Genomic DNA, 14,979 nt, shown 5'->3' with positions numbered 1-14,979 from the left:
AACTAGCTTATATCTAAAATAGGCCCTTGATGCATTGTACCAAGGATGCTGGCGGCATTTCCTCGTTGTATCGCAATACTGATACGTTGTGCGAGGAAGCCGCCAGCTCTTCGGTCACCAGTTACGTCAACCAGACGTTTCGCGATTTCTCCAAAAAACTAGTTTCAGTTGTATATGTATACATAAATGATAGTGTGAATGATTTAGATTCGAATTAGTAAGGAATAACTAGTTTCATTTTTATGTTTTTGGTTATTAACAATATATGATCTGTATCTTCCACATTATAATGATTTAACGATTACGCGTCACATAACTTGGATGGTGAAGATCCAGTCGATGCTGTGTACACAGATTACATCGACCATGATCTGCTATTACATAAACTTTTATCAGTAGGAAAGTATAAGAGGAGACCTCTTTCGATGGTTCTCCTCCTGTGTCGTAAACAGGTCCCAAGCGGTCGTTCTGAACGGATTTTCATTATCGTGGGTGGAAATCCCTTCAGGAGCGCCCCAAGGATCTCTTAGACTATTATTATTCATCATATATTTACACGATACTTCCCATTGCTTTAAACACTCAAATATTCTTTTATTTGTTGATGATATGAAAGTCTACTGGATAGTTAATAACACTCTCGACTCTACTTACCTTCAAGATCTCCTTAGACTAGATCGATATTGTGCTAATAATAAACTAGATATAAATGTGTTCAAATGCTTTGCCATCTCTTTTACTCGTAAGCGTAATGTCTTTTATTCTATTTGTTAAAAATGAGGTTATAGCTAAGTGTAGTGAAATAAGGGACTTGGGTGTCGTAATGGATAATAAGTTGATCTTTGATCGGCACGTTGATTCAATAGTCAACAAAGCTTTCAAGGCACTTGGTTTTATCATAAGATCGTGTAAGAACCTTAAAAGACTAAAATCAATTAAAATTGTCTATTGCGCATTTGTAAGGAGCCATCTGGAATACGCCTCTCAGGTTTGGAACACTTGTTATGACACCTATATTTCAAAAGTAGAAAGAATAAAAAAAAAAGTATATTTGTTTTCTGAGATATAAATTCAAAAATTCAAAATAAAGTTACAGCATTGTGCCAAACTCCTCCTGCTACCTCTTTAAATCCGGCTGAATATATCTGATGTAATTTATATTATGAAAATCGCTCAGGACCATGTAGACTGTCCTGACCTGCTAGCGAACTTATGGTAATCAGTCCCCTCACGTCTATCCTCTCGCACCAAACGAACGTTCCATATTTCCTTCCTTCATACTAATTATAGTTAAAACTCATTTTTTTCTGAGCTGCTAAGTCCTTTAATCAGCTTTGCAAATAGCATGATCACATCGATCTGTTCTGTGATACTGTTAACACAATTTCATCTTATTTCTTTCTCTTTTGTTCTTCTCGTTCAATGTTTAAAAACTCAGTCTCACTGTAAAGCAACATAATTGTAAGCATAATAGTTATTATTAATTTTGCAATTTCGCACGTCATATACTTTACGCAGTTTCTACATGTGAAATTGGCTTACTGTTTTTATTTTGAAACTTATTTTGTTACTTTAGCTGTGAGTTTTCAAAAACAAAAAAAATAAATAAAATAACAACTAACATTGAAAATGAATACCGCATACAGTCAAGAGCTCATTTAGTTACCATTATACCTAATCTAGTTAAAAAATAAATAAATAGATGCTTGTTATTTATACATAGATCGAAAATTATCGATCGAACAGATATATAAATATGTACTATAACTTAACACCACTTCCAATATGGAAAGTTTACCCAATTGCAAGCTAGATGGCGCTAGCGTCGAGTTAGATCGCGCAAGCGTTAGTCTTTCGCAATTTCATAGCATGTATTAGACATTAGTATGCAAATACCGTTCGCTAGATGCCGGTGGCAACGAGATAGATCACGCCAGCGTTTGTCTTTCATCAAGTCCCAAGTTTGATTTTTGTTTATTTGATAGATTCGATAGGACGCGGTTTATGTTACCCGAAGATTCAGCTACTCTGCGTACTTTCTATCTAGAAATATGCGGAGAATATTTACTAACTGTATCGAAACGAGTGGTTTAGTTCGTGCTGAGGGTGTTTGCTCCTGCATACTCTTTATGAGTCGACAGTTTTACACACCAAAAGGTCTGTAAAAGTAAAAATCCGCCAAGTTTAAAAAAAAACAAACTAACTGTCTTACGCTGATTCGAACGCCCCATCGATCCCGCCACTTGCAGTACCTCTTTTTAATATAATTCAATTCATAAATTTATTACAATATTATGTTTATAAGTCGCTGGAAACTTGAACCTGAAACACTGCCGCCGTATTATGGCCGACAGCATTTTTATAACGATTTGTATTTTAAGCTAGTTCTATAGTAGCATTTTAGACGTTTACATGGCTACTGTAATGCTTATTTGAGCACAAATTATATAATAACATTACAGTAGAACTATACTAGGATTATTATGGTCAAAGAAATTGTTAAGGGTACCAAATGCAAAAGGCATGGTCACTTGGAAGCCAATTGCGAGATTTCAAAATAATCTAACTACTTACAACAATTTTGACTTGAATTTGTGAAAGGATAAGCAAACAACAAAGATCTGATTACAGGCAACTTTTACAGTACGACGATTTGGCAAATGTTCCATCACTCCTAATGTATGTTTGGGTTATATTCCTTCTCTATATTCCAACTGTCACACATGACATACAAATGCATACTTGGTCTCTCGCGGTACAGGCCTAGTTTAGTGCGGGGACCGCTGGAAACTCTGTTATGTAACCATGCTATGCACTCACCCGATGTCACACCAATTCTGTACCGATTCATATACTGTTTTGTGTGCAATAAACTTATTTTTATCTTTATCAATACTCCTAGTGCTTAAATCCAAATTGGAGTTTTTGTATTATCATAGTAGACTATAATTACATATAGTGTTTTTATAGTACGTAATGGTTTTAAAGAGGTGGTCGTAAATATATCAATGTTAACTCAGCGGATAAGATGAAACTGTGGATAGGACTAGGCTCTAATTTTGAGCCTAGTCCAAGTTGTTACTCGGAAATTACAGTTATTATCATACTATAATTACCTCATTATATACATGAAATTCATATTCGTGACGCAATGCACACGTGTCTCATTTTAATTGAAGTTCATGTTAATGCAATTCCAACCAAAGTCTAACCCATATATAAATACATATTTGTGTATATGTTAAATAAATAAAGTGTAAAATGTTTAATGCTTTACATGTTGGACCTGAGTGCGTCCGTCTGAGAGCCGCAACGACGTGGTTGGAGTCCGCTGCATCCAGTGTGTGTACGCGGTAGCTACCGATAGATAACTCACCACCACTTCACTGCGCCTAGTGGGGCTGAGGCTGAGGCTGCTACGTCCAGTGTGCGTACGCGGTATCGAAGATCATGTGAAACACTTGCTTGAGGCCGATACCCCCTGCGCGGGTACGCGGTAACAAGTGTGATAGATCGCCTGAGGCCGATAGCTCCCTGTGTGAGAACGCGGTAACAGGGATCACCAAATAAGCTTGCTTGAGGCCGAGAGCTCCCTGTGCGAGAACGCGGTAACAAGCAGCACCATTTAAGCTTGCATGAGACGGATGCTCCCTGTGCGAGTACGCCGTAACAAGCTCACCATACAGCCTGTGTCTGTACGCTTAACGCCCTTATATCCTGTGTGTGTACTGTGGTATATATAATAATAACTGTACGAATGTTTTTACACCCTGTGTGTGTACTTTGCTACAACTTATTAAACGCCCTTACATCCTGTGTGTGTATTGTGGTATAATATATAATGTCCGTACAAGTGTTTTTACACCCTGTATGTGTATTCTGGTATATAATGATAACCGTACGAATATTTTTACACCTGTGTACTTTGCTACAACATACCAAACGCTCTTACACTCTGTGTGTGTATCTTGATATATGTATGTGACGACCGGTCTGGCCTAGTAGGTAGTGAACCTATGCCTATGAAGCCGATGGCCCCGGGTTCGAATCCCGGTAAGGGCATTTATTTGTGTGATGAACACAGATATTTGTTTCTGAGTCATGGATGTTCTCTACGTATTGAGGTATTTGTAGATTAAATATACCTATCGTTTTCTGAATACCCACAAGACAAGCTTTCTTGAGCTTACTGTAGGGCTTAGTCTATTTGTGTGAGAATGACCCTATAATATTTATTCATTTATTTAATGATACAAATGGGTTACACCTGTGTGTGTACGTTGCCACAATCTAAAGATGACAAAAAAAACCTTCCAGACACTTACATCCTGTGTCTGCGTGTGTGTGACACATGATGGAACGAGACGCTGTTAATTCTTGTTTCTGAGTCCAGGTACTACACGCTGAGGGCGTTACAGCTTCGATCGCGCCACTAGGCCACTACGCGCACATCAACCCTTTTGCGGTGAGCGTGCTGCAACCGCTGCAGGGGCTCATCGAGTGCGCCGACTTCTGGCCAAAGGGTGTCGTGTTTCGGAGGTTCCGGGGCAAATTGTCGAATCTGACACAATGCCAGACGATTCAACGTAGTCACGCTATTTTGTTGCCGAAATAGTGTTTAGTTCTCAAGTTCTTAAAATGCATAGTCTGTAAGTTATTTGTAATATGGGCCTTGTTGTCTGATTTAAATTTGTAATAAATAATTCAAAGACTGTAAAATCTAATGTGTATAACTAGAGACAAGATGAAAAGTCACTAGATCTACATCTGTTACGTTACCCCACATCAAGTTAGCGACTATCCGGGGGCGTCGTCACTAGTTCGTAAATCAAGAGGCAATATTATCCCAGTAGTGTTGTACTAAAAGTAAAAGAATCTTATAATGTTTATTTTTTTTCCTTAGTTATATTTGTTAATATAACTATGTTGATAATAATTGAATGAGGACATCCAATCTCTTAAGGATGGCCGAAAATGTAGTGAGTAAGATTTCTAATTTGCTTCACAAGGCTTGGATATAATATCAAATAATGTAAAATAAAATAAGCTTGTCGTTTCAATGTTGAAACATATTACGTATTGTTCGACGCCACATAATTAGAACCCTCTGGGTGACTACCCTACTTAATCATCTGTGTGAGTGATGTTTTTTTTTTAGTTTGTAAGACAAGTTTTGTATATTTTCTTGCCTACTAGCACGTTATTGTCACGTTTTATTATTGTATCCTTAGAAAATTACCTGATAGCACGTTATTGTCACGTTTTATTATTGTATCCTTAGAAAAGAAATAGTTTATATCTTTATTGCCTCGGGTCAGGCAAAATTCAGGATGGCCGATTGTTAGAAATGTAAGATAATTTATATCATTATATCATTATTATATGGAAAACACCGTCTGTCATCAAACTATTTCTATTTTGATATTAGTTGTTAATATTTATATTGTCCGGGTTTGTAAACGTGCCCTAACTGACAGCCCAGCTGTCATGGGCGCGGCTGTCAAGAGAGCTTCCCGCGCCAACGTGAGCGTCGGTCGTCGGACTTAATATTATCATGTACTTAATTCACAAATAAATCAATTACTCAAGACCTAGTGCGTTTTATATCTTTCACACATTTACACGTCAAGTGTTTTCTTGTGCATAGTAGGTTCTGCCATCTTTTGCGCTACATCGGAACAATAAACATCACATTTACGCTTCGCGCCAAAAATCTGACAGCTCCTGTGCTGCCTCCTACAGTTCATGCACGCTCCCTATATAATATAAGCTAAGGCTATCAGTTAAAATAGGTTGTAGCCTCAAATCAGAACTGTCAAATATCAATTCTTACATTACTGCAAGTATAGAGCTCTTAAAACGAATGTATATTTAATATTCATATACATACTCTTTATAGTTTCAACTATTAAAAAAAAATGTTTTTAATATTTAATATTGTATACTTTATTTATGGAATAAAAAGGTTTATTATTATTACTATATGTATATTCACTCATATATTCATTAATTTAATTAGGTTAGAACACAAATCAAATAGCATATATAATAAAATAGCTATAAAACTTTCATGTATACAATATTTCCCTACACTAACAAGACTGTAAGTTATGGAGGAGCGGGTATCCTGATACAGGTTCATTCGCCTAAAAGGAAGTCCCAACCACTTATGCCAATTTGTAAACCTTTACTTGATAAGGAAATAAATATTTTTTTATTTTCATTTTTCATATTGTGCCTCTAACCTAAACCTAAACATACAATTATCACGGCATTCACGGCAAAGCTCATCCAATGCTCTCTCCGCTTTCCCGCCTCGCGCCTGCGCAGAACATAACGGCGCGCCGACCGACGCGGACGCACGCGAGTGCTTGTGTTCGAAATTCGAAAATCGAAAACTGTGCTGTGTTGTGATTCTGTTTGTGAACTGTGACTTTTATGTGCGGTGAGTGTGTTTTGTTTTTTGATTAACGTCTATTGTTTTTTGACGATCGTCTTTTGTTTTTTTAGGGTGTGCTGTAGCGATATACTATAGTATTTATTATTGCAAACTTTTGGAACTTTTTCACGATTTGGTGTGAAGTTAAATTTTGTTTGCGGTACTTTCTTAGTGGGTTTTTAAGAAAAATAGTTAGGTTTGTTTGATAATTGCGGCGAGGTGCCGTTATGTTCGTCTGTCTGTTCGGTTCTAGCTCAGTAACGCCGTTATGCCTGAGCACATTTGGATTGAGTTTACGTTGATTGCTTGTGATTTGATGGACGATTTGTGCAATGAGGAATGGAAGTTAATGAATGACAGTGAAGATGAATTGAATGGATTACATCATTTTAATAATCGTAATTTTGTGTGTAGTTAGTATTTGTAGCACTTGTCCTAGTTTTAAGGAGAGAGATGAGATACTTTTTCATATTTTAACATCTTGTACTTACCATGGTTCAATAAAGAAGGAAATGAAATGAAATAGTTACATTAAAAAATATGTATAAGTATATATATTAACGAGTTCATAATCGTAAAACGAAAGATGAATCAAAAGTAGTTACTTATTTTATTTAATAAACAATATTTTAGCTAAATTTCCGGCGCAGACTTTTTATATATTATCTGAAATAAATTGTTATTGTAAATAACTATAAACAACATCATAATTTTATATTTGCCTATATCGCACTAGCATGATTTTTCGAAGTAGGTACCTGCCTAAAATATAACTACATTTTGCTATTTGTAGGCAATAATCTTAGGTACATTTTATAAACATAAATTCGTAAACTTTGCAATTCAATAATAGATTACGCGACAAAAACACTGTGGTTAAAAACAATTCGTGTAAGATTTCAAAATACATTGATACAAAAGAGCGTCTGATAGTCACAGCTGTACACACACGCAAACTAGGCCTAATTAACTATATGAACATACGAATATGTGACATTTTCTATGAAAAGGGACCTTATTGTCGGTGGCGCTTATCCTATTATCAGCAATGCTCCTATATTATAAACAACGCCGCGCTACGCAGTGCGGCGTAAGCGCCATCGACAATAAGGTCCCTTTTCATAGATAATGTCACATATTGCCACGCGTTTTCATTTTTTATGAATTCCTACACGCTTAGGTAGTTGTTTATGTGTAAAGGCTAATACAGACGTTACAACTATTGGCATGCGATTTTCGATAAGCTTCTGGTCGAGTTGGAGCAACGAATTCATTGGAGCGACCATATATGAATAAATATTATAGGGACATTCTTACAAAAATTGACTAAGTCCCACGGTGAGCCAGGAAGGCTTGTTTGTGGGTACTCAGACAACGATATATATAATATACAAATACTTAAATACATAGAAAACATCCATGACTCAGGAACAAATATCTGTGCTCATTACACAAATAAATGCCCTTACCGGGATTCGAATCCAGGACCATCGGCTTCATAGGCAGGGTCACTACCCACTAGGCCAGACTGGTCATCAAATACGGCAATGTATTGCAAATCGCATACGATTATCGGTGACATTTGGACAGGCCATATTACTAGTAGGCACTTGAATTTATTTTTAATAGATATTGTATCTGTTAAATTATGTATTACTTAGTAATTTCCGTAAAAAAATCTGTTGTTTTCCTGTAAAATAATTATTTCTATGCTTTTCTCGGTAAGCTGTTGCTGTTACACAGCTAGGTTTATTTTCTTAGGTGCTTATTTAGGATTATTATCGGAAAATATTTTATTCAGAAATGCCGATTTTCAACAGTCAATTTTTAACATCAAAAAGTCTAGTCATCTAGTACCTAGGTCTATTTCTCAAATACAAATGACGAATTTAATACTTAATACAATGTATTTTAGAATAATTAAGCCCAAAATAATAATTATCACTAGTCCTCAGTCGTACGAAGTTTTATCGCAAAATATGTGACATTATCTATGAAAAGGGACCTTATTGTCGATGGCGCTTACGCCGCACTGCGTAGCGCGGCGTTGTTTATAATATAGGAGCATCGTTGATAATATAGTAAGCGCCACCGACAATAAGGTCCCTTTTCATAGATAATGTCACATATGGATGAATTTACTTCTTAAAAGCATTCTGCATCATATTATAATATGTAATAATAAACCTTATGAATATAAATAAATATTACAGTACATATGATGCTACTTTGCCGCACTAGTGCGAAAATTAGCACATTACGTTACTCTGTCGAACATTTAAAGGGCCATATGTACTGTAAAACGTTGTACAATACATGTGCGAATAGGTAATTCGCAACTCGTGCCGATATAAAACACTCCCTTCGGTCGTGTTTTAATTTATCGCCACTTGTTTCGAATTTCCTATTTTTCGCACTTGTATCGTAATGTACTATTTGGGGACAATCTCATACAGATAGACCTAGCCCCAGACTAAGCAAAGCTTGTACTATGGGTACTAGGCGACGATATACATTCGTATATACATAAAATACATACTTATATACATAGCTAACACCCATGACTAAGGAACACATATGTATCTAGGTTCATCACACAAATAAATGCCCTTACCGGGAGTCGAACCCGGGACCTTCGGTGTCATAGGGTCACTACCCACTAGGCCAGACCGGGCGTCCTTGTTGATCTAATTAAGATATGATAGCAACATTTTTATTTATTTATTTATTTTATTTTTTTATTCAAACAGATTACGCAGTAGGTATTACAGTGACACACTAAGGCACTGTGGAATGCATACAATATAATTACTATCCAAAAACGTTAACGTAAAGTTGTGTTATACAATAACAAATAAACTTAAATACTAACCGAAGACGCGTGATCATCCATCGCCTCACATAACCTCTACATACATAAGTACTTATTTACGTGTTTTATTTATTTATCAAATAGTCGGCTACCAAGTTAACTACGCATAGCATTTGTCATACGTGCGGTAATGTCATAATTAATGTCAAATTTCTATGAAAATTTGACGATTATAATCACACTATGTCCTTTTCAATTCAGTGCAGTTAGCTTAAGCGCCAATTACATCCACACTACCCGATATCGGGCCCGAAAGCAGCCCTGATTTCGCGACAGATAATCGTTTTCCGTTTCACGGAATATCAACACATCGTTAAAAATATTTGAAATGTAAAAGATACTTTGTCTCTAATTGCCAAAAATGTTCAATGTTTGATATTTTTCCATATGGACCATTTTTTTACATTTCAAAATATTCTAAACGATGTGCGGATATTTGGTGAAACGGAAAAATGCTCTTGCTCGGGTCAGAAATCGGGTTTGATATCAGGCCTGATAATGTGGATGTAATTGGCACTTTAGACGGACTCTATGCAGATAAATTCCGAATAAGGAACTTCTACACAACTTTCCAATATAGTAAAGAACCTAGGTAGGTACCTATAAGAACTACAAGCACTGTTACGCCAGCGTCTTAAATGACCAAGTTGATATCTTAACTAACCACAATTATGCTGTACGCAGTATTGTTTCAACTTCCAAGCGTAATACGTGATATAACTTCTAAAGCTTCCGTCTGGTTACATCACTAACAAATGAATTAATTGAATACAGCTCTAATCAGCGTGAGATTGACGACTTTTTAAAAGGGTGTAGGTTTATTTGTGTGGCTGCAACCCGCGTTGGAACAGCTTTTCATTCCAAGCCCCCCCCCCCCCCCCCCGTTTTCTGTTCTTAGTACAAAATTTGATACTCAAACCGTAGCCATTTAGGTGGTGGGCAGACAAGTATGTGTGCGTAAAAATGTGTATGTGTGAGTTTTAAGCAAGTTTTTAGGGATGTGGACTTGTCGATTTGAATCATATTATATATCGATAATCTCTACACAGCAGAACTATGATTAAAACTTTCTGTCATGTCAACAATTGTTTGTCTTAAATGTCATTATCAACGTGATTTATTTATTATTATTATTTATTTATAGTATTTTTGAAACGTTGGCTTAGTTGTTGGGAGACCTTTGTTGTAGTTGGGAGACCTTTAGTCTTTGTGAACCAAAAATAGATATAATATTACTAAAGATGGAGTCTGAGCTAGCTGTCACCGTATCCTCTCACATACAGCAACATTTTTATGTACGATTAATAATGAGTAGACGTGGTGGCCATGTCGAATCCATGCTATACCGGCCAAAATCAACTAACATATGTTTTCCGGAATGATTGAGTTATTTTATTATATCATAAAGTATTAATTATCCATTAGCATTTCTATGATGTTAATTTTTAGTGAAGATATTAAAGCTTCAATTAATCGATATATAACATGAGCAGGCCATGTACGATGTATGCACCCACAGAGGTGGGTTAAACTAGCCACGGAGTGGGTGCCACAAGGTAAACGCCGAAGTTGTCGGCCTAAGGGCTCCTCTACACGATGGCCCAGCGTAGGCCAGTCCAAGGGACGCAGCTATGCGGTGAAATGAGATAGCAATATCACTTGCTCCCTCTAACGCATAAATGCGTCCCTAGGACTGGCCTACGCTGGGCCATCATGTAGAGGAGCCATAAGAGGAGATGGCGGGACGGGACATGGACGCATTTCTCAGCAACTGAGCTATAACCGCGAAAATCGAAGTTCGTCAATTGCGGGCATTTTTCTCTGTCACTCTAATTACGTCTAGTTAAGTAAAAGAGAAAGATCCCCGCAATTTGCGAATTTCGGTTTTTGCAGTAGGACCCCGGGACGGATACTGTAATTAATCGGAAATAGTGGAAGTCAAGGGGGGGAGGCCAGCAGTGGGACAGTTTAGATGCTCGTTCAAAAATATATAACGAACCCAGATGGTATGATAAGGATGCCTAAAAACTCCACCCTAAAATCTAATGCCACCTGTCGTGAGGTCACTGGTGCGTACCGACCTCTATCATCGTTTGTTTATTCGATACTTCGCGTGAAATTAACGTTTTTTTCTAGGATCAGTGAAGCGTCCAAACTTATAGCGTAAAAATACTTAACATCGGTTACACAAAAGCGTTTGTCACCTTCTAAGGTTTCCGGGTTCAAATTCTGGTAAGGGCATTTATTTGTGTGATGGGCACGAATATTTGTTCCATTATTACACAAATTGACTAAGGCTTGTGTTGAGGATACTTAGACAACGATATATGTAATTATAAATAAATATTTATAAATACTTAAATATACACAAAACACCCATGACTCAGGAATAAATATCCGTGCTCATCACACGAATAAATGCCCTTACCAGGATTTGAACCCAGGACCATCAGCTTCATAGGCAGGGTACCCACTAGGCCAGACGTCATAATTTTATTTCCTGTGTTGCGACTTTCTTTTCGGCCTTCAAAGCAGGTGATTATTTTTCTGTGCATATTTTTGAGCATTAAATAGTCACAGAAAAGGAAACTCTTGTATTTAATCTATAAACTATAAAACTAAATCTAAAATAATCCCCCCTGGATCGTACCTGGCTCAAAGGTCCCCATTATTCCCGCTGCGTTTCCTCGCTGAACCGCAATGGAGACCTGTTGAACCAGATACGACCCAGATCGAGGATCGCAGCCCCTCTCTCGCAGGCGACGCCCTAACTCCCTGAAAAAGGGGCGAGCCTCTGAACCCCAAGGCCCCGCTGTCTCAATAGCCACCGGCACAAAGTCATAAGCTGATTCCAATGCAGAGTACTTTGCGTGCTCAGACTTTGCCGCGGACTCCGCTGCTGAGCCAGCACAACTTGTGGTGTGCCTCAAATGGGAATAATTTCATGGAATGCTCCATTTAGTATACTTCAGTTAAAAAGCATGACAAACATGTTTATATTATAATTCTAAACGCATTACAAAACATTAAAATGTCCCATCGTTAAAGTTACATATAAGACAAATGTAATTTATTTGTCGACGTGTAAATAAACATACATGGCGCATGTAGAATATTGAATCATATATGTTCAAAGAGAGAGAGAAGAGAGAGAAAGGGTCAAACCTTGATTAAGTGGCTTTTACACTATCCTTTTTAACTACCAGCCCATTTCGCTTGAACCCATATACATTCTGGGCTGGAGAAACCCGACAGATTTTAACCATTTCTGAGGCCATAAGGAGCAAAATATTTTTATATATAGAATAATTTTTTTTGTTGCGTCGTCTTCACACGACACGTTATTTCTTTTTACGTCTTGGTGAAAAAAAAACATAACGAATAAGTAAAGTATTCTTTTTTATTTACAGATAAAAATTGCGAGTTTTCTTTTGAACTATAATGTTTGTCAGTAAGTATATCTAAATCAAGTCACATAGTGGCACCGTCGGAGCAAAAAAGGCGTTTTTCACTAAGTTATATAAGAAATAAATTTTTACAAGAATAGTCACTATCTCGAAAACAAGACTGATTTCAGAAAACTTTATATGACATTTTAGTCTCTAAATGCGGTCAAGAAAACACCTTTGAATACTGTCGTATTCCTCCAGCACACGGTGTATATGTACTCGAGTAAAAATGAAAAGAAATTTAAATTACCATTAGTGTTTAGGTATTAAAGGATGCAAATGCTACCACCTGAAATATCCAAATTATAAAAAAAAATTCAGGCAATTAGTGGCCCATAGATAAAAAAATAAAATTATAAAAATATATTATAAAAATATATTTTATAATTAAATACTACAAATCACAATATTTTACTGCGGCATGAAACTATTTATCATAAGACACGCACCCTTTGAGACTGTCTACCCATTGTTTTTGTATATGACAGCTACACATCCTTTATAGGTAGGTTTTTCAACTTGTTAGGTTTTTTTACGCCAGCGCTATCGATTTTATCATACTAAAGAAATAAATCCGACGTAAAGGAAAGTGTAAAAGCCCCTTAAAGATAAATCTGTTAGCTCACTTAGCACGTTCCGAGTTTCCGGTCAGCCGTCACTTAAGTAACGGTTAACAATAACCGCCGGTTAAATGGTATGATGCGACAGGTGATAAATACAAATTAGGAGATTTGTTGTTTTGTTATGTTATGTAATTGTCAGTGTTTTGGCTTTTTTAAATACCGAAGTTCTTAATAGTTTACAAGTAAAATAGCATCATACCTTAAATGTTTTGTAACACAAGTATTTAGTTAAGTTTGTGACTGCTATATGATTAAATGCATTAAAATACGAGTGTGAGTTTATGAAACGAACGAAATGAGTTTCATAAAAGGATCACATGAGTGTTTTAAACGGAATTTTGACTCTTAGAGACTCTATACATCTCTAAGGATAATTTGATGAAAGTCATTTAGTTCTGACATTTAGAGATATTTCCACCTCTAAATAATTTTACCTTTTTTTGTATCTGTTTGTTTTTTATTATTTTTATTATTTTAGCTATTTGTAATTGTATTTTATACTTAATTGTTGATGTGCTTGTTTTTGTTTGTATGTAAATTCCATGTTGACGTGTACAAGTGCCCTTGTGGCCTATTTGCTCAATAAATGTTGAAGTTGAAGAAGTTGAAGTTAATGCCTAATGATGTACAGTTATATACACTACTTTATCTACACACATATTATAAATTCTCTATGATGTATTCAGGAACCGCATGTTACGGCCGGCGTTGGAAGACAGTTGCTAGTCGTTGCTTTCACGCGGAACTCGCGCATATGAGGCAGCGTCTCCGAATATCTATATATCTATATCGATAATTTTATACGATTTTTTTCCTATAGTTTGTTTATAAACTGAACCTTATTATATACTCTGGCAAGTCTACTTTGTCAGTAGAAAAAGGCGCGAAATTCAAATTTTCTATGGAAAGACAACCCTTTCGGCCTACATTTTTTTTAATTAGCCACCTTTTTATACTCACGGAAATGGCTTGCCAAACTATATATTTGCCATTTTCAAAATTACCCTGTTTCGAAACTACCCGTTACATTATATAAATTTTCAAATAGTTTTATTTCATGATTATTTTTTTATGCTACGTAGGTGGCAATTAAGCATACGGCCCGCCTGTTGGTAAGCAGTCTACGTAGCCTATGGACGCCTACAACTCCAGAGGAACTTACATGTGCGTTGCCAACCGTAACACTCCGCAACCTCGTTGAGCTCTGGCAACCTAACTATCGCGGTAACCGTGAATATCAAATACTTAGTCAAGATTTCTACAGCTTTTTTGTGGCAAATTTTTTCACTAACATAAAGCACACGCACACATAAGTGCCAATTGTCACTCAGAGGCCGTGGAACCGCCGGAAAACTCCGTATCACTTCGCCGGGAATTTAGGACGGCTGTGGGAGGAAGATGGCCGATTCAAGATGGCGATTAAAGATGGCGGAACTTAGAAGTTTTTGTACTTTCCCGCGTTCGCGTTTGATTGTGAGATATTAATTTCTTGTGTAGAGTAATTGTAATTAACTTGATATAGTTGAGTAAGTTTATATAGTTTATGATAATAAGTCATTAGGTTGAAGGTGAAGTTAGGTACCAAAGACAAAATTG

General features: G+C 36.5%; 1 protein-coding gene across 2 annotated transcripts in view; it reads left to right on the top strand.

Moving 5' to 3' along the window:
* The first annotated feature begins 6,126 nt into the window (after window positions 1-6,126).
* The window catches only part of LOC133518612 (uncharacterized), a 254,454-nt gene continuing 245,601 nt past the window's right edge, over window positions 6,127-14,979 (top strand). For both annotated transcript variants that reach the window (XM_061852274.1, XM_061852276.1), the window contains exon 1: window positions 6,127-6,445. The gene's annotated coding sequence lies outside the window, so the exon portion shown is untranslated. The remainder of the gene's footprint in view (window positions 6,446-14,979) is intronic.

Source organism: Cydia pomonella, chromosome 6, assembly GCF_033807575.1.
Source record: "Cydia pomonella isolate Wapato2018A chromosome 6, ilCydPomo1, whole genome shotgun sequence".
In the NCBI taxonomy this organism is placed as follows: Eukaryota; Metazoa; Arthropoda; class Insecta; order Lepidoptera; family Tortricidae; genus Cydia; species Cydia pomonella.
This window is presented reverse-complemented; position numbering and strand designations above follow the sequence as displayed.